Source organism: Myxocyprinus asiaticus, chromosome 21, assembly GCF_019703515.2.
Source record: "Myxocyprinus asiaticus isolate MX2 ecotype Aquarium Trade chromosome 21, UBuf_Myxa_2, whole genome shotgun sequence".
Classification (NCBI taxonomy): domain Eukaryota; kingdom Metazoa; phylum Chordata; class Actinopteri; order Cypriniformes; family Catostomidae; genus Myxocyprinus; species Myxocyprinus asiaticus.
In genome coordinates, this window is record NC_059364.1 from 20,880,150 (window position 1) to 20,905,050 (window position 24,901).

The following is a 24,901-nucleotide window of genomic DNA, read 5'->3' on the forward strand; positions in this document are numbered from 1 at the left end:
GCTGAATGTAACAGAATGCAGGGTCTTCAAAACTATTTTCCACTCAACACTGTGTTTTTAAAAACGCAATGATTATGGTGTCACGGAAACCACGGTTTGCAGATACACTGTTCAGAAACAGTGGTGCATACTTATTAAGCTTATTACAGTAACCTGAAGGAAGAACAGAGATGCATGTTCTGAGCTTAGTTTCATCGAATGACCAGCGAATCTTCACATAATGACAAAATATTATGCATTATAGTTTGATTATGCACTCTTTTATACTTATTGTAGCAGACTACATCATAACATCCTATGTTAATGAATAGACGTTGGAAAAACGAGACACAATGCAGCAGCCAAAGACGTATGACATATATGTACATACTGTATTTGTACATGTCTATGTGCCCCCACCGAGTACTTGACGAGTACTCAAGTAATTACTTTGAATACTCGAGTAGAAAAAAATGACCAAAATGCCCATCCTTACTCTTGAGTCACCTTAGAAATTGTTCACCTAAAATAATAGGGTCCACCACACTGAAACACCTGTGGTGCTTTAAGGCTGGCAGACTTTGACATGTGCAAAGACCTATGTAAAATCCTAAAGCTGCTGCTGGCAGATGAGTGTGCAGGGACGGAAATGCCTAGGCTTCCTTCACTGCTTTCTGTACGCTGTGCTCCCCATCCTGAACTGATTACTCCAGCTCAATAGATCTCTCCTCTCCTTTAACAATGTGCACAGAATGGATTAGAGTAGCCCTGAGGTGAGGTCCATTACAGGATGCTAGTGATACAGAATGAATGAGAAAGCCTGAAGGGGAACCAGTAGCAGGGACTAAAAATTATTTTTCTTTTTTTTTTATTATTATTTTTATTTGGTTAGTTCTGAGCAAAAACTGTACTTTTTCGTTCCAGTTCAGAAGTTTAGCAGTCTCCATTCCAAAAGGTTACCGGTTGGAACAAAATAAAAGAACGGTTAATAACGTTCTTCTAAAAATGACAGTACTCTGTGGTTTGGTGAAATACGACTGCAGTGTTGCCAGATCTCTCAAGAGAGACAAGCACCATGGTCTGGAAAAACAAGCCAAAATAAGTCACTTCCCACACCAAAATAAGCAAAAATAGGCAATAATTGTTTTTACTGTGTGGTGGATTTACTGGCATAGAAATCATATCAAGCAGTTAATTAACAGTTAAGTATAATTTTATTTACAGATCTGCTTCTAAGTCAAAACCTGGCAGCATCAAATCTGTATTAATGCATCATATCTAAAGATAATTCAGTGAAGAAACAACTGAGAAATGTACTTTTTTTTTTTTTTTTTTACCCAATTTGGAATACCAATTCCCAGTGCGCTTTTAAGTCCTTGTGGTCGCGTAGTGATTCGCCTCAATCCGGGTGGCGGAGGACGAATCCCAATTGCCTCCGCATCTGAGACCATCAACCCGCACATCTTATCACATGGCTTGTTGAGCGTGCTGCCATGGAGACATAGCGCATGTGGAGGCTTCACGCCATCCTCCGCTGCATCTGCACTCAACTCACCACGCGCCCCACCTAGAACGAACCACATTATAGCAACTACGAGGAGGTTACCCCATGTGACTCTACCCTCCCTAGCAACTGGGCCAATTTGGTAGCTTAGGAGACCTGGCTGGATCACTCAGCATGCCCTGGGAAACTCCAGGGGTGGTAGCCAGTGTATTTTACCACTGAGCTACCCAGGCACCCCCCCCCGAGAATCTGTAATGACGATAATCCTTTCAAGTCACACTGCACTGGTAACAAAAACAGACTAGTATGGATATGGCAAACACACATCTTTTTCCTTTTTCTTTCTTACCCAAATGCACACACAAATGAGAAGCTCAAATCCTTGTTGTCTAATCAGATGCTGCCATTATATCAGTCAAAGTGTATATCTGCCCCTGTACACAGACCTGAATGACATAAGATGACATGCTGAATACTGAATGATTTCATGACAGAAATGGGCCAACTGGCTTTCCAACATGTCTTTCCAATGATCTGCAGGACATATCTGCTTTATTAAGCATATGCCCATGCTGTTGATCCAATTGATTAACCATTCTGAGTAAGATAACAAGGGTGTAAGAACGATCTGAAAAGTTGAGGGAATATTAAACTTGTGGTTTAGAAATTTGGGGTTAAAAAATCTAAACATGGTGGAGCAAAAATCTCTCGGATTTAGAAATGTGGGGGGCATGTCCCCTCCAGTTAAAACTGTTTTGTACACCCCTGAAGATAACTTACATCTTTGTATTTTAAGATGGTTGGCTCACTTAACAAGATGATGGTTAAGTGAGATCTGTCATGGTTGTCAGACCCACTGGATGGGGCCTCTCTTGGTTTGGAGAGGGAATAGGAAGGTTGTTTACAAGAGTTGTCTTGCAATAAGAAAACAAGTGTATGTTGTCATTTAAGTGTGAAATAGACAGAGGTTGATGGGGCTACTATGTATGAAAGAGAACTAAGTATGTGTTTATTCCGCCAAAGAACAAAAAACAAAACAAAAAACAAACAAACAAAAAAAAACGATAAAAGCAATTTCCCATAAACTGGATCTACCACAGAGTGGGCAATGAGCGCATACAAATGACCCTGTCTAAACACTTGCCGTCCATTTATTCGGGGCATTGTGACCAGTGGAACAAGGTTTAAACAGGAGTTATGTAATAAGTGAGCTAATTACAGTGCTGGCAAGTCAAGGCAGGGAAGCACTGTATTGAAATTCTTAAAACATCCTGCCTAGGGTTTGTTGTAAACCCTTAACCCTAAGTATTAAACTTTTGAAACAGTCCCATCATTTACAATTGTGACTGAAATTTAGTTTGAAATTTCAAAGGTCTAAAAAGAGTTTTTGAAGTATTTCAGTTGTAAATGACCATCTTGATTTCATGTGAATTTTTTAACATGAGCGGTGCAAATAGTCACATGACCAAAGTTATTTAATTTCACTGTGCTCCTCTAAAGATTATGTCCATGTCAAAACTCCATAAAAGCATGATACACTTACAACTACCATATTTTGTACATATAATTTTTTAAAGGGTCTATTATTGATTTATTAATAAGATTACTCATCCTCATATAAATCATGCTCACAGGACAAGTAAACATGTAAGTGGTCACAATTGTGACTGGTGGGAAAATACAGATACCCATTTTTTAATAGGCGACTGATTGACTCCCATTTTAAAATTGCAGATGTCAATATTATTACAATAAATAAAACAAAGTAAAAGTACAAATAAATATGCAGTTATTCTTGATTTGTCATTACATTTTCCCCCTCAATTGCTTGAAAGTAGAAAATAAATAAATAATAATATTTATGTTACTTTACTGTTTGCAATATTCTATTGGGTCCTATTGAGCGACTGAGCAAAATGGCTGTAAGAGACAATTTTGTAAATCGCCTGTTGACTTTTATTGATAGAATGTTCAGCATTCAAAATGTAATCGACAGTTATGATGTCATCTTTTTGCATACTGAATTGTGATTGGTCTTTTCTTTTTAGGATCTAATTAGCAATCTATCTGCTTTTATGCTGCAAAGACATTGAGAGCGTTTACATGCACCATCTTGCACAGATTATGCCTAATAACCCAACAGTGTGTAAGGTCATGTAAATGGCTTAAACCGCTTTTTCATTTATCGGTGTAAGGACATAAACTGTTTAAGCAAAAAAACAATTGACAGGTAGATTTTTTGACCATTACCCCGAAGACATCTTTACTGCCATTCTCACCGGTTTATCCAGTATGCGCAAGTATTATGCGCATGCCTGTTTACGCTCTGATGTCAAAAGCGGCAAATAAACCAAAGATTTCAAATTTCATGTCAACGCAGTTTTCTTGCTTGTCAGATTTTTTTTGAATAAGCAGATTTCTGGTAGTTATCAGCATATTGGTGTGTATGTAAACAAACTCAGTGTTGCATTGTGGGATGGATTTGAGGCATTATTTTTATGTCAAAAAAAAAAATTGAAAATAAAATAATACATTCAGAAATACTGTTTTTTTAATACTTTTAAAATGTAAAACTTTTCCTTTCAGTGGAAGGGTTAAGGGTTAGTTTTTAGTTATTATAATTAGCTCTATATAAAAAAACAATAGAAATCTATGTATGGTATGTCCCCATTTAGCTAAAAAGTAGACATGTGCATGTGTTTGGGTGTGTAATTGGAGCTGCACTACTGGATATACCCACACTAAAATACCCAAACACATGATGGACAAATCCTCAAAGCCAAACAGACAGTGTATGAGCCTTAACCTTAGATATTTGTAGCTGGCAATTCCAGTGCACAGACATCAGGGAGCAGCACCTAGTGGAAAGGTTACAGCAGTGTCTGATTAATAAGCCAATTAAGACGATGATTAATGTACATGAGCAACAGAGGCAAGCAGCTGCAGGATGAACCACTTTCAGATGATATTCTCATTTTTTCACTCATCCCTCCTTTTTCGCTGTTCGTCATGAAAAACTGTTGAATTGACTGTACAGGGCTGTTTTCATTGTCATCATCTTGATTGATTTAGTGCTTGTGGGTTTGCTCAGGGCACTGTGAGACCATTCTATTTGGACAGAGGTAGGGATTCCTTAATGGGATGGCTGTTAAGGTAATGAATAGGGTTTCTAGACGCAATGCCCTTGTTAAAAGCACCTGTCAGTGACAATGGGTCGAGGCATTGTTCAGCCTGAGCAAACAGCATCCAAGACTGACATGGCAGGAAAATGGTTGGTTGCACTGTTTTTTTTTTTCCTGCATGTTTGTGGTGTGTGTGCATTCTGTATGTGTTTGTCTGTGTAACAGTGGTGCCCAGAGTACGCACGTACACTGTGTACCTTGGCACCAGCATTTAAATTTCCAAGTCATTGAAATCTTGTGTTGTGAGAACAAACATATTGTTTTCCTGTGGTATTGCTTGATGTAAGCAAAAAAGTTCCTGTGGTCTGACATGGTAGGTGGCTCTGAACGAAATTGGTTCTGTACACCACATCGTTTTTCCTGCTGAAAAAAACAAACAAAAACAGCTTAAGCTGGTTTTCATCTGGTTTAGCTGGTTAGCCAGCTGGTCTCAGCCTGACAAGTGCCTAAAAACCCTGTAAAACCAGCCAACTGACCAGGCTGAGCAGGTTGGGAGACTGTCTGTGACTGGTTTAAGCTTCAGCAGGGTACTGTCAATGTTGTGAAAGAATTAAAAATCAACATTTAAGCATGTGCTACATTGTGTCCCAGGATTGTAAATCTTGTGTAAATAAATTTTTGCTGCCTCTGTGCCAAATTTAATGCAGGGTAAACATCAAACTGCTGTTGAGCCCGAAGTACCTAGTATTACAAAGAACTATATACTTTAACTATAATATATATATATATATAATTTTTATTTTATTTTTTATTTTTTATTTTTTGCCAGTGATCAGAATTCTGTCAGTGCCCCTGAAGTGTATGGATACTGTTTTTCCACACACAAAGGCTGTTTCTCCACAAACAACTCTGTGACGTGTAAACTTCTGGAGACTTCAGTCTTTACCCTTTTACATTTTCATCCACCATGTATAAGCTCAGAGATCAATGGAACCACGGTGATTCAGTTCAAATATGCTCCGATGCACCGCAATCATACTTCAAAAGTTTTGCTTATTTAGATTTATACCATGTCCAAAAATCCCAGGTTAATACCGTGGTCCTTAGTTGTACTTTTTTGTTAGAGCCAACTGTATGGCCCACCCTGAGAGACCTTTGGTCCACCTTACATCTTAGAGCTGGAGCTGGGCCTGGTTGCTGGTCCAATCAAGTCAGAGTGATTAAATATTTAAAGCAATTATCATCCTGTCTTAAGATTATTTTTGTCTTTGCCTCACATTATTTATTTATTTATTTATTTTTGTTGCATAAACATGAGGTGTTTGTCAGCATTTATATCTGCCTTTTCTCAAGATGTTTTTACCTCATTAGCACACATCTCTTACTTGAAATATGAGCGTGTGTACATATTTGTGCACGTCTGTGTTTGTGTGTACATCTGTGTGTGTTCGACCAAATCTCGTGTGTGTGTGTGTGTGTATTGCTTGCACTGCTGAATGTGGCTCCCAGCGGCTGATGTGTGCTGGTCGAGGGCCAACGGAGCCCTGTGGCCTCAGAGCAGCTGTGAGGTTAGAGGACTCGTCATAATCAGAAAGTAGAAAGTTATGCATTGCTGGCCCTGACTCAAGCCAATAATGAAGACAGGGAAGAAAATATAGAGCTATAAATTGTTCCCCACCATTAACATTCTTGGTAGCTAATTATATTATTGTTGATTTACAGCTTATTGAATAATCCTCTTATTCAAACCCACTGACTTTAGAGAGAGAGAGAGAGAGGTCTTCTAAAATTGTCCTGGAGTTTATTTGCATTTTATCATGAAATATTTTTCTTTGTTTAATCCTTGTGTTCTGTTGAGATTGACTTTTCTGTTTTTATGTTTGACGTCCCAAAAATATAAATCATAATAGTTATTTTAAAAGTATCATCTTATTTTCCCTTAAAATTCTTTTAATATGTTCCTCTGATGTTATCAAAACTCAGTAGCCAGATATTATTGAAGCTTTAACCCTCTGTTCTATTACAAAGTCTTAACCCGAACAATTCTCTGTGTAAGTATGCATTGCATTCTCAACATTGCTACAAGGGGTGCTATAGCAGACATTGGTGTGAGCTGTTCCCTATCCGTCACTCACTCGACATTGTGTCGATGTAGTGACACTAGGGGTCACTCTTGGGAGCTTTTGAAAAAAGGCCAATGGGAATTGGCGAGTGGAATTTGCATGCCACTCCCCCGGACATACGGGTATAAAAGGAGCTGGTATGCAACCACTCATTCAGATTTTCGCTTCGGAGCCGAGCGGTTCTATTCATTGAGCTGAATTCACCCACCGAGTTCATTCACCTCATCTGCTGGATTTTACGGCACAACCAGTGTTATTCCTGGTTGCGGTCGTTATCTCTCTGCTTCTGATGGCCACGATCGCTGTCTTACGTGTCTGGGCGCTGCCCATGTGGAGACTTCGTTCGTGGATGGGTCTTTTCCTCATTGCGAGAACATGACCATGGCAACGTTGCTGTTGCGGCTTGCCTTCGTAAGAAAGCAAGCCACCCCAGTGGCTCCCTGCCTCGGTCCTTCTACCTACGGGTATGAGGCCGCGTCGGTTAGCACTGGGGGCGATTTGGGGACTCCAATGGGACCACCTCCGCCGGGTAACCCCCCACGGATCACCCTCAGCACGCTTGCTTGCCCCAGTCAGGCTCTAGGATGACACCGCCGGCTCATCTCAGGGCGAGTTCGACCTCTTATTCGGGGCCCAGGAAGACGAGTTATCGAGCGCAGCAGTTTTACTGCCCCAGTAAAATGAGTCACCAATCGCCCCGTGTGACTGGAGCTGAAGCTCCACATAGGTCAGTTGACCCAGCACTGCAAGATGTGGTCGCTGCTGTCCTCCGTCTCTCCGTAGAGGAGAGAGAGAACCTTAATGGCTACAATATTAGTCGTTGTGATGAAGCATTGCAGGAACTAGTTGATTATGTCAACAACCCGGTCGGGAAGCCAATGCGCACAATCCTGGACCTAGTGGGCCAAATGTTCCTTCTTCATCACCGCAGAACCCAACTGCAAACCGCAGAGCACCAGGCCCAGCTCGCCCAGCTGCAGAGCAGCTACCAAGTGGTGCAGAGGGAAAATCTCAGCCTACACCAAGAAATTAGGTGCACCCAAGCTGAGAAAGTCCAGGCACAGGAAGATAATGCCCGGATGCAAGAGGAAAACGAAACCCTGACAAGGCAGCTTCAAGCTGCCCAGCTAAAAGTAGAGTCAGATCAGGTAAGTGCAGCTGAAACGAACAGCACAACATGTGATATAGAAGAGGGCCCCCTTTTTAGCGATACGCGTAGGAATGTGCCCCTGAGAAACCCAGGGACATATGCTAGGAGCCGAGCTGCCCCTAGTGGTACAGTCTCTGACTTCGTCCTCCAAGACGCCTTTCAAAATCCTCCAGTGGCCCTCTGGTTTGATGCAGGTGCCCCTCCTTACATTTGCCCCCCCCCAGTCAGTTTTCAGTCATGCCACCTTGCGTTTCAAACCAACTGATTCCACACCACGGAGGGAGGACGATTATTGTCAAGCCCAGAATGGTGTAAGCGGCTCGAAGATCCCATTAGCCAGGGGAGCTGTACGCAATCCAGGGTCCACCCCCATGTGTCGACTGGACTCCTTCCCCACCATGAAGGGGAGGAAGTCGTCCTCATCGCTATAGCGATCCGAGTGACTATGGTGTTTCGGATGACTCGGACGACCCGTGGTCATACCGACACCAACGCTTGCGCATCCGACAACTCAAGTCCCTCGCAGGGGACATAGAGCGCTTTGACCCAAGTAATCGAGATTCAAACATCAACAATTATCTTAGGGAACTTGAGCACTGCCTGGTTGACTTGCCTTATGCTTCGTCGCGTGAAAAACTCAAGCTTATATGGAAGACCACGGTAAGGAGTGTCCATGCGTTCATGGAAATGCTACCGACTGGTACATGAAGCTGCTACTCAGCTCTGTGCAAAGCCCTACGCGAGGAGTATTCGCTGTATATCGACGAAGCCTCCGCTACCATAGTTGCTTTTGCCATCACCCAGAAGAGGCATGAGCCTCTGCGTGAGTATTATAGATGCCTGAGAACCACGTACTTCCAAGGAAATAATGCACCAGGTCTGGAGGAGGAACGAGCTTTCAAGTCTCTTTTCCTTCACAACCTCGACGAGTGCGTGCGATATGACGTCACGATGCACTGCAGAATGGGCAACCCCACCATGCAGGAAATCAGAAAGTATGCGCAACTGGCATAGGAGATACGCATGCGCCCTGCCCGAGGGCACGAAGGTGATGCCAGAGCCCTGGGGATCCAAGCCTCATATGCAGACCTAGCGCTTGAAGGCAACGAAATGCCTCGCATTAAGGTGAATGCTAGAACAGGACCCTAGAGGCGCTGATCACCCCGCCAGCAGGGTAGGCAACAGAACTATGGGGGTGGTGACCAGACACACCCCCAGGGTCACGGCAGGCCTAAATAACAAAACGTTCGTCGGCCGAAAAGAAATGCGCGTTTTGAACGAAAACTCAAACAAGAAAGTGAGTGGGTAGGCAAGGTTTCAAATCCCCTCAGAGAACAAGGTTTGAGAGAGGAAATGGAGGATATAAGGAGACGCTTGACTGACTTAGTAACGAAGTTTGACGTGCTCCGTTGTTCACCAGGTCCGCCGAACTCCTCAAAGGAATACGGCGCTGAAACCTCGTCAGTATGACTAGATGATGTACCCCCTCCCGTTAATGGCAAAGTTTACTTTGTAGGTCGGGAAAAGGGGAACAGGGTCCAAGTTGCTCCCCAAAACAGTCACTCCTAATATGCCACACCCTCCTTTTCTGACCTTCTTGGGCGATCTGTACCGTAAGGGCAACGCCTGACATATGGGTCATTCAGCTCCCACGCACTACTCAACACCGGTTCCGAAATAGTCTAATGGTTCCAACACCTTCACAGAGGTGGCTAGAGCAAAGCTCTCCCTTGGCAAACCGTTATAGACAGAGACCTGCAACATAAGCATCACAAGCTACACGCAAGATAGGTCATCTATCACAAAACGGGCCTGGACTGACACCTTTCAAGGGATGATGCTAATAGACCCTGTTTACATATGTCCCATTAATACGGAACCACTGTTAGTTGGCCAGGACCTACTGAACCGATTGGTTCCGCTCATTGACTGCCATGGTGGACACGTGGGCTCAGGTTGACATACCGATACCACTTGGTCCAGAAAACAGTTCGCCAGCTTCAGATGCACACGTCGCCATCGTCCAAAAATCCAGCAGAGACAACGACTCCAATAAGAACAATTACAGGGCCTGGGTAAAACCCTTCAGGGTACTATAGTCACTGTAAATTTGCAATCCGTTCTTATCAATAACACTTTGCACACTTTAGGGACTTTGTCAGAGAAAACAACTTATGCGTGTATCGTTAGAGATCTAATGCAGGACCTCAGGGAAATTAGCTCCTCAGTCAACAGCCTGAGTGGTGGAAGGATTCCAGCTTACCTGTTCTCCCTAGACCTTGTCGAACAAATCCTTAGATCTTCTACTACCTCCGTTGTGCAACCTTCACAGATACACATGGCATATAGTTTTGGCATTGAAATTCCAATTCATGTAAATCCTCAGAACCTCTAAATAGGATTTATCCTCAATCTACCGTCATAGGCAGAATATATATAGACTAAAATCTGTATTTAATGTTGGTTTTCAGAGAGGTAATGCACACATTCACCTCATAACACCACCAACACTCGCCTACCATGATGAGGACCCCTCGCTCTACCTTATCCCTAACCTAAACATGTGTACCAAGACAAAGTACATTCATTGGGTTTGTCAAAACGCAACCCCTTTGTTAGAGAGGTGACTAACTACCTCCCTGAACAAGTGTCATGGTAGCATGTCCATCAAAGATGAAGGAACAGAGACAAAGGTAGAGCAAGCAGGCAATCGCTGGCTCGTTAATACACCAGCCACCGAAGTCCCAATGTCATGTGACTGCCATGATACAGCCACTAAACTAAGGCTACCAAACCAAACGGTGTTCTTAATGGTTCCCCAAAGGAGCCACCGTGCAAATTGACAATATTGTCCTCCATCATCTCAACGTCGACAAACATGACGCAGAAATTGAGAAAGAAAGGATTGTGTTACGGTTAATGCTGTGCTTTCCAATAACTTGAAATGTTTATGTGTGATGAATGTAGTTTTAGTTTTAGCTAGAAGTTCTATGCCCAGATGTGCCTCTATCTCTGTCCAGACGATAAAGCCTCTGTGAACTCTAATGAACTGTATGGACTGGGCAACCATTTTTCTTTCCTATCAGGAATACATGGATGGCATAACCAACAGGTTACTGTGAACCGATAAGAACTGTTCGGCCCTTCAGTTGCTCTAAAGATGCTGGACAACAACCAACTCTTCTGACCAAAGGGGGGAATGTTGGGCCTCATGTATTCAGAAAGAAGACAAAGGCAGGCCTTACACAGTCGTAAAACCTAACTCAGCCCCCACACACCAAGTCGTAAATCTTACTGATAAAAATCGCGCCAAAATCAAACAAAGGGAGTCCAAAACAGACTACAAATCCCATGAAGCCTTGCTCACTAAAGGATCGAACTCTCAACTCCTATTGGATGAGGCACACAACAGAACGCACCTCAAACCATGACATCATCAGGAGTAGAAATACCTCTGAAATGCTTCCGGGATTTGCTTCCAGCAACTTTGTTTGCAGTGTGTAGACGTAGCTCATCGCTGCTCTCAGGTGCAACCTCGTGGCACAAGGAAGTAACGTCCGACTTGAAACTGTGGCCATACAATCTCCATCTCGCTGGACGAGTTGAGATTACTCTGTGTTCAACCAAACACTCTAACGGATCCGTAGGAGACTGCCGAGCAATCCGCATCTTCATCCGTTTGCCTGCAGAAGTGAAGAGATTAAAGATTTCTCTTCCATCTTCAATCAAGTCGACATTTCTGATTTCTCCACCAGCCTGCTGAGAAACAGTCAGCCGTACACCCACCAACAGACTGAAGAAACGGCCTCCCGTCATCGCCCGAGCCTCAAGGAACTGGGTCGGAGTTAAAGGACGGAGGAAAGCACATTCTACCTGTGTCCTCATGCAATTCAAGTAAGAGGTTTACGTCTGGGCAGAGATAGAATATTATAGTGTGTTATTCTTGTGTTTCAAGGTTTTTGCTTGTACAGTTTACGGACCGCCATGTCCGCTCATTATTAATACTCAGGGTATTAATTATCACGAATTTGTTTTGCTGTATTGTGGTCCAACCAAATTGGACTGTTGTGCATTTTCACCATCGTGGGTGAAACCAGCAAACTGAGTTATCCATTAAAGAGTCAAAGAATGCGGGACTTTTACGAGCCGCCCACCGCGTCTCTGAGTGATAAACTAACAGCTGCTTTCTCTCCCACGATCATGAAATTGGCTTTAGGGCTGTCACTTTATTCTCTCTCTCTCTCTCGTACTAACCCCACACACACACACACACACGCACGCGACCCCTCACAAACATTCTGGCACGCGTTTTTGGCTCGTAGATAGCTTAATGCTAAAGCCCAGCTTTGTCCCTAAGCTATCATACAAGCGGATACACGTGGTAACTGGTAGACGCCATTGACTGGTTTCTCTCCACCCCCATTCGCGGTCATATTCCCTGGCCGGAAGTCTCGCGTGACATACTCTCCACGAGAGTCACGTCCGCCATTTTGTGCGCATCCCTCCTTACACACACACACACACTGTCACACACACTCCTTATGTGTTACAGGATTATTTTAGTTTCCATATCTAATCATATCACTGTTTAGTTTGTAGTTGTAAGTCGGAAGTTTATTGACTGCATTGTATTAATTATTAATTGATATTACTGCATAAATAAACTTTGTTTATATTACAAAGAGAAGTGTTTTGATTTGTTTTTCATACACCTGTGTCATGCTGACGGGATGTCAGTGCTCGGATTCAAGCCTTCATTCATTGTTTTTCCCCCGAATATCGATATTCTTCAGATGTTGATTTTTCTAAGAAAACAATCTAATATTGAGATTGTTTTACTATCTGGTTATTTGTCCCCGATTCCAGGGTGGTGCCCCATCAATGTTAATCCTTATTAATATTCTGTTGATTTTTGATAATTGATAATTATCTTTGATGATTGTTGAATTTGAATGATCAATAAGCTAGTGTTAATTTTAATTAATGTTTCATCGATGTTAACATTTAACGATTATCTTTGATAATTGTTGATTTAAAGGATTAAAAAAAGCTAACATTGATTCTCATCAATGTTCTATTGATTTTAATAATTAATAATTATCTTTGATAATTTTTAATTATTGCTAATAGCCAAACTTGCTCCTAAACATAGCACACTACATTTACTGGAGTCCCATATGAGGTTTTAATGAGTTAGATTCAATTAATTAATTTAAATATTAATTAATAACTAAAGAAATAATTATTAATTATTTCTGATAGTAACACTGATCTAAACAACCAGTAAAGCCCTACATAGACGCTCAATGGATGTTGGTGCAAACACCCATTGAGCGGCAGTTCTGCGGATGGAAACACCTTGTTGATGAAAGAGGTCAACGGAGAATGGCCAGGCTGGTTTGACCTGACAGAAAGGCTACGGTTACTCAGATAATCACATTGAACAATTGTTTGTGCAACAAGATTGCCACTTTTTTGGACTGGAGCAATTCCAGTATTGTATGAATTATGCACTCGAAACTGAACAGGTTGTCTGTCACTGGACTGCTCTCATGGGTTGTTGGCAATGTAATATTAAATGGTATGAAGTCACATGGCTAAAATAGATCATGACTGGCAGTGTGCGGGCAGGTTATGATGTGCCCCATTTGGACAGGACTAGCAGCCATCCCCTTCTCCAACCCAGTGCTGACCCAGACGTGGGTTTTCTGTACTTATCTCCTAATCGAGATGATGACAGAGTAAGAAGGCCAGTTGGTTGTTAAATTCGCCCTACCTGTGGGGGTTAAAAGATTAAATGTCCTGAAAAGTGGGCAGCAGCCCATGATCCCTCATTACATGAAAGGTTTAGCAGGCTGCTCAAGTTTAAATGCTCTCAAACTTGTGCATTACCAGGGTTGGGAGTGTTACTTTTGAAATGTATTCCACTACAAATTACAGAATACATGCTGTAAAATGTCATTTGTAACATATTCCGTTAGATTACTCAAGGTCACTAATGTATTCTAAATGCTTTGGATTACTACTTCATATTTTTTCACTTGTTTTGACTATAAAAACTCTGCCAGTACAGTAAGACAAAATACATTTTAAAAATACATTCTCTGAAAAACCTAAATATCTTATGCAGTGTTGTTTCTAAAACAAGATAAATCAAATTGATCTTAAGGATTTTTAGATATTTTTACAGAAAAACATTACAAAAATTATTATGATTATTTAATAAATTATTATTAAAATTAAAATGCCCTAACATCAAAGGTCTTACTAGAAAAAAGAAATTATGATCCAACGTGAATTTTCTTAAAATAAAAAAAATATGATCGTGCCTGGTAACGTGCATGTAAAATGGCTAGAAATAGCATTTTATCTTAGCGTAAAGCTGACAGTTTACACAAGGTTTATTTCTATTTCTTCTGCTCCAAACTTACTTCAAATGTACTTCTCTGTCTGCTCGTTTGAATGTAACACACCATAAGAATGTGTTTCACCACTGTTCAAATGCACTTTGGATCGCATCATTTCAATGTATAAATGTTTTCCATCTGAAAGGACTAAATATTAAATGAAATAAATGACAATAAAATGCAAAGTAATCTCTTCAGTAATCAAAATACTTTTTGAATGTAACTGTATTCTAATTACCAAAGATTTAAATTGTAACTGTAGTGGAATACAGTTACTTATATTTTGTATTTTAAATATGTAATCCTGTTACAATGTATTCCTTTACTCCCCAACCCTGTGCATTACAAAATAACATGATAAAACCTTGTTTTGTCTGGGTCTATCAGAATGCACCAGTCTATTTGATTGTTTAGTTAAATCTCTGAGAGATTTACTTAACAAGAAGCATTTTAAAAATAGAAGCATTTTAACTAGTGGACTTGGGGGAGTGTTGGATCCCCCTTTTATACACATACTGTACTAGAACAGTTTACAAATGAGTCACTATGACACCTGTAAATCATGGCAGTTAGATGTGAGATGGCTTGGTGTGAGTTTTATATTAAAATAAGAAAGGAAGACAAATGGAATGAGTGAAAGAAGGACAGGTGGAGACTATGGAAGACAAAATGGAAAACTAATAAAATTGTAGACAAGGCTTCTGCTGACAGACTGTGCCGTAATGGAGCAAATGTCTCTGTGATGCCACAATGACACGCTATGTCAGAAGGAATTCTTTAACCTTCTCATCTAAGTATAGTGGATTGGCTTAAGGAGGGGGGAACTCTTTGTTTTGCCTTTTTCCTTTTACCAAATCTTTCTTTTGCTTTTATTGCAATCAGATTATGTGTGTCTCAGTAGTCCTTCTGATTAAACACTTGCATTGTTTTTGGCACAGTAATGCAAATGATAATATTACTGTGCATTCACATAAGATGTTTTGAATGGTTGATCATCTTTATGATTGATTATTAGTGCTGGACCTATTTTGACATGGTGTCTCAGATGTATTCAGTTAGCCAGGCTTTCACCAGAGTGAAATTCCCATCAATGGAAGTAAACCATGCCATCTCAAGTAAAAGGCATGAGTTCTCTATGGATTTCTAATATTGCAGATATTGCTAATGCACTCGAAAAATAATTTTAAGTACGCATTTCAATTTCTTTACAAAATTCCATCAAGTTGAATGAACTGAGGAATCTTTAAAATAAAATAAAAAACCTAAATATTTTAAGTTTTATTGTTTTAATTTTGTTAAACAATACACAAATCAATTTGATGGAATTGTGTTATAAAAAATAAAATGCATAAATCTTATTTCTCACCTTCATAATCTGTACATATTCCTCTCCTGTAGGAAGGAAAAATCACGGCAACAGTTCACAATAAGGTTCCATTTGTTAACATTAACATGAACTAACAATGAACAATATTTTACTGCATTTATTAGTCTAATATCAATTTCAACATATAGTAATACATTTTTGATTTGATTTTACATTTTAAAATCAAATGTTGTATATGTTAACATTAGTTAATGCAGTATTAACTAATATGTACTAACAATGAACAATTGTATTTTTTCAGCAAATATCAATAAATGCTATAAAAATATATTGTTCATTGTTAGTTCATGGTACCTATTTATGCATTAACTAATGTTAACGAATGGAACCTTATTTTAAAGTGTTACCAGAATCACATATCAGATCTTTAATATCTCAATTGTTTGTTCTAGTCAGCAGAGGGATTGAATGTAGAACAAATAGAGACTTTCTGAGTTTTTTTGCCTCAGATTTTTTTCATCTGAAACCGATCCCAGTAAACTTGCCGTTTCAGAAGAGATCTTAACCTATAAAACTGTGCTGAGTTTTGCCAAGATACTACAGTCTACAATCAAAAGTCAGAGATTACAATTAGTAATCGACCGATATGGGTTTTTTAATGGCATGCTGCATGCTGATGCAGATATTGAGAGAGCAGGGTGGCCGATAAGCCGATACAATGCAGATATATCACACAATTTCAGAATCGGAATCAGAATTAGCTTTATTGCCAAGTGTTCTCACGTACACAAGGAATTTTTTTTTTTGGTGATAGGAGAAACAAGTGCACACAGAACTTTACAGTGAGACACAGAATATAAAACAAGGTAAGAGTATAAATAGACAAAAAAAATAGGACATATAACAGAATGGCATTTGTACATGTGTAAGTGGTAATATGTGTGCAAGGTAGGAGTATGTACAGTTATTGAATTAAATATGTGAATTTACATATGTACATGAGGTATGTATTTACATTATTGCACTATGGGGGAATCCTGAGGCAGTTTAATTGTTCATGTGGAAAATGGCCTGAGTCTAAAAGCTGTTCTTGTGCCAGGATGTCTTGGCGCTCAGTGCTCTGTAGCGCTGGCCAGAGGGCAACAGTTCAAAGAGGGAGTGGGCAGGGTGTGTGGGGTTCAGAGTGATTCTACCTGCACTTTTCCTCACTCTGGAGACATGCAGATCTTGGAGGGTGGGCAGGGGGGCACCAATAATCCTCTCAGCAGTCCTGACTGTCCATTGTAGTTTCCTTCTCTCTGATTTGGTGGCTAAACCAAACCAGATGGTTATAGATGTACACAGGACAGACTCAGTGATGGCCGAGTAGAACTGTGTCAGCAGCTCCTGTGGCAGGTTGAACTTCCTCAGCTGGCAAAGGAAGTGCAACCTCTGCTGAGCCTTCTTCACAATGGAGTCTATGTGGGTGTCCCACTTCAGGTCACGAGAGATGGTAGAGTCCAGAAGCCTGAATGAATCCACTGCTGTCACAGTGCTTTTCAGGATGGGGGGGGGGGATTTCTCCTGAAGTCCACTATCATCTCCACTGTTTTGAGTGTGTTCAGCTCAAGGTTGTTGTGACCGCACCAGACAGCCAGCTGATCAACCTACTATCTGTATGCAGACTCGTCACCACCGCGGATGAGGCGAGTGACCATAGTGTCGTCTGCAAACTTCAGGAGCTTTACAGTGGGGTCCTTTGCAGTGCAGTCATTCGTGTACAGGGAGAAGAGCAGTGGAGAGAGAACGCATCCCTGAGGAGCACCCGTGCTAATAGTGAGGGTCCCGGATGTGAGTTTCCCCAGTCTCACTAGCTGCTGCCTATCTGTTATAAAGCTGGTGATCCATCAACAGATTGGGGTGGGCATGGAGAGCTGGGTTAGTTTGGTTGAGAGAAGATCAGGCATGATGGGATTGAAGGTTGAACTGAAGTCCACAAACAGGATCCTTGAATAAGTCCCAGGTTTGTCAAGGTGTTGCAGGATATAATGCAGTCCCATAATGACAGCATCATCCACAGACCTGTTTGCTCCATAAGCAAACTGAAGGGGGTCCAGTGATGTCCTTCAGGTAGGTCAAAACCAGTCTCTCAAACAACTTCATGACCACAGATGTGAGAGCGACATGTCTGTAGTCATTAAGTCCTGTGATTTTGGGGTTTTTTGGGGACCGGAATGATGGTGGAGCATTTGAAGCAGCAGGGAACTTCACACTGCTCCAGTGATCTATTAAAGATCTGTGTGAAGATGGGGGCCATTTGGTCAGCACAGACTTTCAGACAGGCAGGTGAGACACCCTCTGGGCCTGAAGCTTTCCTAGTCTTTTGTTTCCGAAAGACCTAGCACACATCCTCCTCGCAGATCATAAGTGCAGATTGAGTAGCAGAAGGGGGAGGAGAGGGGATCCAGGAGTTGTTGGTGTGTGTGTGAAGTGAAGATCAGATCAGGAGAGGGCTGTGAGACTGGGCTTTTCAAACCTGCAGTAAATCTCAATCGGTTCATCAGCCATTAGTTGACTCTCTACAGAGTGAGGGGGGGTTGTCTTGTACTTGGTGATGCTTTTCAGGCCTTTCCACACAGATGCAGGATTGTTGGCTGAAAAATTTTTTTTCAGCTTTTCAGAGTAGCTTCTTTTAGCCACTCTGATTTCCTTAGTCAGTGTGTTCCTGGTTGTACAATATCCCCACATCTGTAAGAATCCTCTTTGGCATGACGAAACTGTCTGAGTTTTCCTGTAAACCATGGTTTGTCATTATTGAATGATAAAAATGTCCTAGTAGGGATACATATATCCTCACAGAAACTGATATATGATGTCACAGTATCTGTGAGTCTGTGGCTGCAGCTTCAAAAACACTCCAATCAGTGCAGTCAAAGCAGGCTTTTAGTTCCAGCTCTGCTTCATTAGTCCATCGTCATTTACAGTCCTTACTACAGGCTTAGGTGATTTTAGTTTCTGGTTGTAGGTCGGGAGAAGATGAACCTGAAGAGCGCTTCTAAATTAGGACAGCACATCTTCAACGCTGTTACATCTGTACACCAACTTTTGTTGATGTTAAAGCATGTTCCACTGCCTCTTGTTTTCCCCGATGATGCTGCAATGCGATCTGCTCCGAACAGCTGGAAGCCCGGCAGATGAAATGCGTTGTCCGGAATGATTTCATTCAGCCAGCTTTCTGTGAAACACAGAGCAGCAGAGTTAGAAAAGTCCTTATTTGTTTGAGTGAGCAGAAGCAGTTCGTCTGTTTTGTTGGTGAGGGAGCGGACATTTGCCAAATGAATACTCGACAGCAGAGTCCTAAAGCCACGTTGACGAAGCTTCACAAGCAAACTTGATGGCATTGGAGCTATGTGTTGCCACACAGTCATGTGTGTACAAGGAATACAGTAGTGGGCTGAGAACACAGCCCTGTGGGGCTCCAGTGTTGAGGATCAGTGATGAGGAGATGTTGCTGCCTATTCTAACCACCTGGCGTCTGCTTGACAGGAAGTCCAGGATCCAGCTGCACAGTGAGCTGTTTAAGCCCAGAGCCCGGAGTTTCTCATCTAGTTTGGAGGGCACTATGGTGTTGAATGCTGAGCTGTAGTCTACAAACAGCATTCTCACATAAGTGTTCTTTTTTTCCAGGTGGGAGAGAGCAGTGTGTATTGTAGATGCAATGGCATCATCAGTGGAGCGGTTGTTGCGGTAAGCAAACTGCAATGGGTCAAGAGAGAGAGGCAGCACAGAGCAGATGTAATCTCTGATTAGTCTCTCAAAGCATTTGCTAATGATGGGGGTCAGAGCAACAGGACGCCAGTCATTTAAGCAAGTTATTTTTGATTGCTTTGGAACAGGCACAATGGTGGATGTTTTAAAGCATGTGGGGACTACAGACAAAGAGAGGGAAAGGTTGAAAATGTCCGTAAAAACACCAGCCAGCAGGTTCGCGCACACGCTGATGACGCAGCCCGGAATGCCGTCTGGGCCCGCGGCTTTGCGGATATTCACCCGTCGGAAGGATCGGGTTACATCCGCTACAGAGACGGAGAGTGAACTAACCTCTGTAGCTTCGGCCGCAAGAGCTTTCTCCACGAGGGCGGTGTTATTTCCCTCAAAACGAGCAAAAAAATATTTAGCTCATCCGGGAGAGAGGCAGCGGTGTTCATGGTGGAGTTTTTATTCCCTTTAAAGTCCATGATGATGTTAATTCCCTGCCACATGCTTCTAGAGTTGGTGGTGTTAAACTGTCCTTCAATCTTGCTCCTGTACTGGCATTTTGCTGTTCTGATGCACAACTGGCTTGTTTATGCTCCTCTGCGTTCCCGGAATTAAAAGCGGAGGTCCGCACATTAAGTCCCACACGAACATCGTTATTTATCCATTGTTTCTGGTTCGGATAGATCTGTATTGTTCTGGTCGGAACCACGTCCTCTACGTACTTTTTGATGAAACACATTACGCTATCAGCGTAAAGCTTGATGTCGTCATCAGAGGCGGACCGGAACATCTCCCAGTCTGTGTGATCAAAACAGTCTTGTAGCGTAGAGTCTGATTGGTCCGACCAGCACTGGATTGTTCTGAGGGTGGGTGCTTCCTGTTTCAGTTTCTGCCTGTAAGCGGGCAGAAGCAGAATGGAAGAGTGATCCGATTTGCCAAATGGTGGGCGGGGGAGGGATTTGTAGCCATCCCGGAAGGGAGAGTAGCAATGGCCCAAAACCCGGTCCCCTCGTGTGTTGAAACTAATGTGCTGGTGGTATTTTGGTGCGACTGATTTTAAACTGGCTTTATTAAAGTCCCCGGTCACAATGAATGTGGCCTCAGGGTGCGTGGTTTCCTGCTCACTTATACTCCCATACAGTTCCTTGAGTGCCCGGTCTGTGTCGGCTTGTGGGGGAATGTACTAAGCTGTGATAATGACTGCTGTGAATTCCCTCGGTAGCCAGAATGGTTGACATAGAAGCATGAGAAATTCCAGATCAGGAGAGAAGAAAGACTTGATAGAATGAACATTCCTCTGATCACACCAGGATTTGTTGATCATAAAACATACACCACTACCCCTGCTTTTACCTGAGAGGTCTTTCGCTCTTTCCGCTCGGTGCACGGAGAACCCCACGGGTTCAATGGCTGAGTCTGGAATCTCCGCAGACATCCAAGTTTCCGTAAGGCAGATAATGCAGCAGTCCCTCGTCTCTCGTTGGAAAGAGATCCGCGCTTTCAGCTCGCAGAGCTTGTTATCCAGAGACTGAACATTTGCCAGTAGAATAGTGGGTAGCGGGGGACGATTTGCGTGGTGTCTTACTCTGATGAGAACGCCGGCTCTGTTTCCCCTTTTCCTTTTGCGTTTCCGCGGCCAGGCAGCCCAGACAAAGGGCTCCGCTTGCGTGTTTGTAAACAGCGGGTCGGCATTGAGGAATTTGAAGTCCGGTTTACAGTGTGAAATTGCTGAACCAATGTCCAAAAGTGTTTGTCTGTCGTAGACAATAAGACAGACAAAATCCAAGACTAAAAACATAAGAATTGTGAACAAAACAAACAAAACTCTACTATGTTGTGTCGGAGCTCGCAATGCAGCAGCCATACTCGGCGCCATCTTGAGCTCCACACCAAGCAGCCATCTGCGGCGCTATATTGAAACTTGTCCAATTTAATTAATTAAATAACAAACATAAAATTGCTAAAAAATTAATAAACTCTTATTTAGCACTATATTTACTCAATTGCACACTAAACTTTAACTTATAATAATATAAAAATATAAAATAATATTGTATTTAAAACGGTAGATAGCAGTTTCTTCTGATTTCTGTTTAGTCATCAAATTTTAGTAATTTATTTGCACATGAAGAAACTGTTAATATATTAGGAAGAAGGAAATAACAGTACAAACATTAGTCCAGCAACCATGGATGGCATGTGCGCATTAACAATTGCATTTTCTCCAAAAATACAGAATCAAATCAATTGTACATACAGTGCATAGTGAAAAAGACATTTACTTTTGAAGCGCTTTTACTTTGAAGTTGCACTCATGCGCTCGTGCGGATCCAGCGCAAGCAACAATCTTCTGACAGTTTAAACGGCCTGGATTGCCTGCTTGGATTGTCATGGACTAACCGTCATTATTTGTGAATCAGATGAACTTTTGATCCTGATCCTAAAGTTTTGATTCTGGCTGATAGAATATGCACTTCAGAGGAAGACGGGAAGAAAACGCTGGATTTTCTTGAGGTTCATGAATTACTTCGGTTTAAATGAGATATGTGCATATTTGCAGACAGAATATGATATTAGTTTTATTAGTTTTATCATTAGACAAGACAATTAAATGTTACAGGGAGCTGTTGCGGAGAGGCTGATAGAATATGTGCTTCATAGGAAGATATGTGAGCGCTCCACTGGATGCTGGATCTGAAATTGTGTGAGGTTGGTTTATTACATCTGTTTAAATGAGATATGCGCATATTTGCAGACGTTATATGATATTTGCCTTGTTATCATTAGATAAGACAGTTAAAAGTTACAGGAAACTGTTGAGGAGAGAGAGGGAAAATGAAACAGGTGAGCACCTTAACATTATGAGCTCAAATGCATCTGCCGCAGCTCTGATATGCAGACCGTTTAAATGACACTGTGTTGCACACCAGTTTATTATTGTTGTAATGCAATGGCACGTAACAACAAAATGAACCTTCAAGAAAAAAAATCGTCCAAATGGGAACTTTTATAGGCCAGTGCAGATCATTTAAAAATTCAGAATGTAGGCCAATTTATCGATCTCTGCGATATATCGGTCAACCACTAATTACAATATGAAATTGCTTGAAGCGACAGCGCAGACATCCTCTAAATTTCCCCACTGCACCAGTAAAACTTTAACGACTCAAATATTCAGTAACAAATAAAACAAAAGATGAGTAGACAGGGCTGATTTAACTTATGTTTTCCCTTCTGACCTTTGAGAGAGGATATAAACAGAGAGAGATGACAATTAGAAGGAACTCTTGAAACTGTCTTGTTAAGCATTTGTTTTAAAGTACACTTAGTCATAAAAAAAAAAAAAAAAATATTCCTTGTTTGTTAAACTTACAATTAGGGCATTCTTGTCTTTGCTTCTTTGTGAGATTTGATTTTAACCATTTTCATCACTACTAAGACAGTGATAGTGAAGCATGTGAGTAAATATTGCTGTTCCCAGATTGTGAGTTTTAAATCCAGCTTATCCCTTCCTAGATATTTTTCCTGTCTCTCACTGAAAGCAGAATTGAGTTTGTGTGTTAAGTAGTTGTATGCCCCTTCTCTGTTCTCTGTGGCAGTCGGGCCTGAATGTAATTTCACTGTCCTGCTTTCTGCTCTTGGCATAGGCTGTGCTGGGTTTGGCTGGCTGTGATATGAGGCTTCCCTCCCAGCAAGTTTCTGTGTGACAGCTGTTATTAACTCACACTAGGTCATAAATGTATGCCAACTGCTGATAACTCACACTAGGTCATGTCTGTATGCCAACTGCTGCCATTTACCGCACCCCTGTCTAAAAGCCCTAATATATACCTCACCATAGCAACAGTGGACAAGACTAAAAACATGTAAATGAAATGGTGTAAAAGAATGTGGGGCAAATTAACGTAACAGTTGTGCCACTTTTTGACTATTTTAGCAAAAAAACTGGCATGTGATTCCTTATCACTAGCAATCATATCTAAATGTACAGAAAAGCGCTGCACAGTATTTAAATTAAGTAATTTACATTATTTGCAATGCAGACACCTTCTTCCTATGTAAATTAGATTTATTTTAGATTGCATTTAAAAAAAAAAGTGCTATTTTGGGATGTGCAAAATGACTCATTTCACTGACTTTTAAATGAAAATGTTGGAGTCAACTAGTCTAAAAAGAAAGAAACCATCAGAAAACAGTCAAAAAACATCGTGTTTTTAAGCAACCCATTTAAAATACTTCCAACAGCCAAATCTGGCGCTAAATTTAGCTGAAAAGGGGACATTTATCTGCAATGTGCTTGACTTGCATTATCATCATTGTAGGCTACATAAAATATGGAACATTACATGCATTTAAAGGGGTCGTGACATGAGGAATCATATTTTCCTCGATCTTTTGACATATAAGAGGTCATTGTATTATAAAAACATACTGTTAGTTTCAGAACTGAAAACGTCCTCCTTAATAGAAAAAGAGCATTTATTTAAACCAAGCTGCAAAAATGGCTCGTTTGGAATTCATGGAACTTGTAATGTCACAAGGACCAAATACAGTTGCAATCAAAATTATTCAACCCCACTGACCAGCAATACATTCTGGTGAAGTGAACTAAAACACATCAACTAAAACCTCAGTAAACAGTCAAAGTGAGTTTTTTTTAATACACATTTGAGTGATTTTGAGAACAAAGAGTTCAGTTTACCCAAATTTTAAAATAAAAAATAACTAATTCTCTCCACAAATGTCATGTCAAAAATATTCAACCCCCAAAGTCAATCATTTGTGCAGCATCCTTTATCCTTATTAACAGCAAATAAATGTTTCGGGTAAGTGTTCTCAGGCTTCGGACACCCCTCTATTTTTACACATTTCTCATGAGCAAAAGCTTCCAGCTCATTGACATTCTTTGGTTTCTGTGCTGCCACTGTTCCTTGAAATCCCAACAAAGGTTTCAATGGGATTTTAATGATGGACTGAAAGGGCCATTTAAAGACATTCCACGACCTATCCCTGAACCAGATTTTGGACAACTTGGATGTATCCTTGGTGTTATTGTCTTGCTGGAAAGTCCAGTGATCACCGAGCTTCAATTTATACACTGAAGGCATCACGTTTCATGCCAAAATGGCCTGATACCTGAAAGAATCCATGGTGTCAGTCACATAGTCAGGATAGCCATTTCCTGCAGACGCAAAACACCCCCATAACAGGACTGACCCACCTCTATGCTTGACTGTGGGGATGGTGTCATTCTTGTCATCACCTTGTCATCTTACTCCAGACGTACTGCTGACCCATGGGTCTAAAACTCATTTTCAGTTTAGTGTCATACATCTATAAAAACCTTATTCCAGGACTCCACAGGTCTTTCCTAATTACTTCTTGAATATTCAAGTCAACATTTCCCTTGGTGAAGTTTTGCTTTCTTCCACATCCCAAGAAGGTTGTTGTTGTACCATATTTAAAAATGTATGAATGGTGCTGCCAACTATTTCTATTGGAAATTGAAGTGCCTTGGAAATGTACTTTTAGCCATGACCTTTCTTGTATA

At 41.3% G+C, this 24,901-nt stretch overlaps 1 protein-coding gene across 7 annotated transcripts in view; it reads left to right on the forward strand.

Moving 5' to 3' along the window:
• LOC127411899 (potassium voltage-gated channel subfamily KQT member 5-like) overlaps positions 1–24,901 on the forward strand; it is a 217,528-nt gene that overhangs the window by 65,704 nt on the left and 126,923 nt on the right. The gene's annotated exons all lie outside the window — the stretch shown is intronic.